The 3,947-nt window shown below is 31.3% G+C and overlaps 1 pseudogene; it reads right to left on the bottom strand.

Moving 5' to 3' along the window:
- Positions 1-879: 879 nt before the first annotated feature.
- The window catches only part of LOC128182256 (EP300-interacting inhibitor of differentiation 3-like), an 11,319-nt pseudogene continuing 8,251 nt past the window's right edge, over positions 880-3,947 (bottom strand).

Genomic DNA, 3,947 nt, shown 5'->3' on the forward strand with positions numbered 1-3,947 from the left:
TATCATTTTCGCAGGTAAACAATCAACTGCCTATTTACCGAAGTCTACGTTCTAAATACAAAGCGATTGTTTCCCAAGTTAAAAAGCAAAAATCAAACGAAAAAATCAAAACAAGCTAAAACCACCCTCACAAGTGAAAATGACAACGCGTTGAAATATTTAACCTCAATTTACTTCACAATAATCGGCACCAATGTTATTTCCATGTTCCATAGATTATATTCGCACTTGAACTGTTGCACAACAAACTGCCAGCTTCAAACAAAGAACCTCGTTTTCGAGATGCAGTAGACTGGCGATGCCTGCCATAAGACCAGTCTATCGCAATGAATTGCCAGTCTACGATATATGGACTAACGAGCCATTCTTTATTAGTATATTCGCAATTATCTCAAATTTGGAACATAATTCGCCTATAATATTTGCAATTTATATTTTCCTTTCCCTAAGGATGATTTATGCTAAATTACGTTAAAATTAACTCAGTAGTTCTTGAGAAGAAGATTTTTTAAAATGCACCCCCCTTTTTTACAGTTTCGAGGTTTTCTCCGCTTTAAATACAATCTGGCCTTTTATTTTTGCAATTTATATTCACCTTCTTATGAGGATGATTTGTGCCAAATTTGGTTAAATTTGGCCAATTAAGTGGTTTTAGAGAAGAAGATCAAAATGTAAAAAGTTTACAGACGGACGGACAGACGGACGGACGGACAGACGGACGACGGACAACGGGTGATCAGAAAAGCTCACTTGGGCTTTCAGGACGGACAGAGTAATTACTATAGGGCACCTGCAAATCCTTGCGGGGCCCTAATTATGCAAATTATTTCTCATTGCAAACAACTTACCCAAATGAGAGGGGGGGGGGCTTCTACAGCACTATTCCATTCTCATCTTTTTTGTGGTTGAACTATCTGGGTGCTACGCACTCTAGTTGGAATTTTTGGTTCAGCGATTTCAAATACTTCAACTAATTCCTGAAAAAAACCCACTCTTTGATCATTAGTATATTGAATACATGGTAGTCTGAAAATATGTCATTGATGCATACAATCATATGGACAAGAGTAAGACAAACATCTTTCAGGAAATGGCATTGATATTTTGGAAGTCATTGATATTTTCAGGCAAGGGTTATACAAATAATCAACTAAGACAAAATACATATACATGTAAACATACAAAATCACATTTTCAAGACATTATTAAAAATTATTCTTATTTGTATGCATGAGGAATATAGTCTTTGTCATATTTGTTTTCTGTCTTTCAGTCTGTCCAACTCAAACACATTTATTTATTTATTCATTTATTTATAGAGAGAGAAAGAGAGAGAGTTATATTTTCTCTGAAAATTGACTTATCCTAACAATTAATTATTTGATGCTGTTTTTGAGAAAAAGACATCCACAACATATAATTAGAAAAATATCATTTATCTTTGGATGGGGCCGATTTTGACCCTTCAAATTAGCGCCCCTACCTCTTTAAGAAATGTTAGAAAGTAATTCAACATTTATTTGAAATACAAAGCTATGACAAATTTTCTGTAGGAATGTGTGTAAAGCACATATCACACCAATTTTTGTTCAGTAGCAATGTTTCCTTGTAAATATATGGTATATATAAAGCCATTCTGTTACATTTTATGTACTGATTCATCAACAACATACAAATATTTCTCACAGGACTGTACCTTCCATTCCTGTGGTGATAAGCTAACCACTGCTTGTTTATGGGGCAGATTTTTCCTTACTTTCTCCTGTTCTGGATTCTGAATTGCTTCTACAAATACATGTAACCTTCATTTAAAATCATATCTATATAAAAAGAGAACCAAGTAATAGTATGTATTGTTATATGAACTAGAGAATGGATTTTTTTATTCTGAAAGCATGGAGGATGGGTGTCAGTGTTAGTTGATTTCATGTTTACTAAATACAAATAAACAAGTACTTTATATATAGTAAGTTATGAATATTAAAAAAAAAAGAGTCAATTATCAAAATTCCATTCTGTATGTCCCCACAAACCTGTTAATTTTGGATAATCCATTTATGAAGATAAATGATTTGAATGTGTTTTTTTACTTTTAATATGGCTAATTAACATTTATCCGTTCTTTACTCATCATGCATTTAAAAGCACTTACCAATTAATGGGAGTTTGTCATCATCCAAAATAACGTTTGCAAGTCCATCCTAGAATAAAAGTATGATTCTAATAATCTTTTAAATAATGGTTAAATATGATTTCCACATTTGGGAAACTCTACAGAAATTAAATATCTGTGCTAATTCCCATCAGTTTTCTAAGTTTTGAAACCCCAAAAAACCTTGCAGTTTCCACTTCAAAGTTCTAAGAAGCGGTAAGGAAACAGCTGTGCTCCAATTCCAATGTGGTTTAATATTCCCAGTGTGTGATTGAAAATAAGAGAACAATGAAAATTCCACTTCTAAGGAAATGTCACAACAGTGCTCTGATTTCATTTAGTTTACAAAGGAATAATATAGAATACCCATACTATGACAGAATAGAGCGTGGCAACTGTATAATACATGTATTTAAGTTTTAAGAGCTACTTACTCTTACAAGAAAGGATGTGTAGAAAATATTCTCCACTGTCTGACTGAAAGACTCTGGATGTAACACAAACTTAAAGTAAGAAAATGGTTTACCTACAAGAAGGTTAAAAAAACACAATATAATGAAACACAATTGATCTTGTCTACATGTAAATTACTTCATTGTACATTGCTTCATTGTATTCAAAAGGGCCCTTATTTAAATATTTTATTTTTCAAGAATGTTTACCAGGTATATTATTTTAACTAATATTATAAGCTTTTATCTCCTATTTTGTACCATATATAGCTGAACAATATTTTTAGAGAACACAAAGAATATCTGACTGTAAAGTCGTATCACATTTGGCAGTGTATCCATTTTAGAGATTTTGTCAGAATGTCGATTCCTCTTATGCTATTTATATTAGGTATGAGAATAGGAACATTCAAATATACACTAATTCTAATCAAATCCAACATGCTGAAAAATTATTTTCTGCAAAATATCACATATACTTAATTTAATACACTTACAGTAATATATGTCTTAATAAAGTTTAAATTTATAGAACCATTAGAACCATTTAAACAAGACTGTTAACTTTTTGGTAGTTTGTGTCAAACAGCAATTTAATGCAGGCATTCCTAATTCATTGTTGGCCCTTCTGTCACTGATTATACATAGAAGCCAACTCTTGAAACAATTCATTGGAAAATGTTCTTGTAATAAACTTTTACAAAGTTTACAAAGTCGTAACATTTTATTCTGAAAATAGATTTTAAGTTACTTGACACACCAATATTTTATTTGATGAATCAATTAGAATCTTTTTTTAAAAATGATTTCGAAAAAAGAGACCAATACAAAATCGGCTTTCAGTGATTTTGATTTTTTTTGTATTTTTTCAAAGAAACCAAAAATACTGTTTTTTGCTGTAAACAGGATATTTCAGACTTAAAATTTTGTCTCAATTGATGCATTATATAATTATCTATGTCAAAACACATGCCAAAGATGCATGGTCAAGATTTTGATTTTTTAATTTCACATTCTGCAAACAGTGATATTTCACATGTCATTTTTCACAATTCCATAGATAATAGATATAGTCTCAATTTGCTAGTTTATTTTTTTAGATGTGAGAGAGAGAGAGAGAGAGAAAAGAGAGAGAGTGTTACTCTTATCTTTTATTGTTTGATATTTGAAAAACATTTATTCAAAAGTTTGGAGGGGGGGTTCGCACGGACAAGAGTCAGAAAAACCTCACATTATTTATACCCTACGTCCAGGTGCTAAAACTGTAAACTTTAGGTAATAAGAGACCTGCAGGCCTTATTGATCAATCTTTTATAATATCTGATATAATGATTTTTCTATAA

The sequence above is a fragment of the Crassostrea angulata genome, chromosome 4 (assembly GCF_025612915.1).
Source record: "Crassostrea angulata isolate pt1a10 chromosome 4, ASM2561291v2, whole genome shotgun sequence".
Classification (NCBI taxonomy): Eukaryota; Metazoa; Mollusca; class Bivalvia; order Ostreida; family Ostreidae; genus Magallana; species Magallana angulata.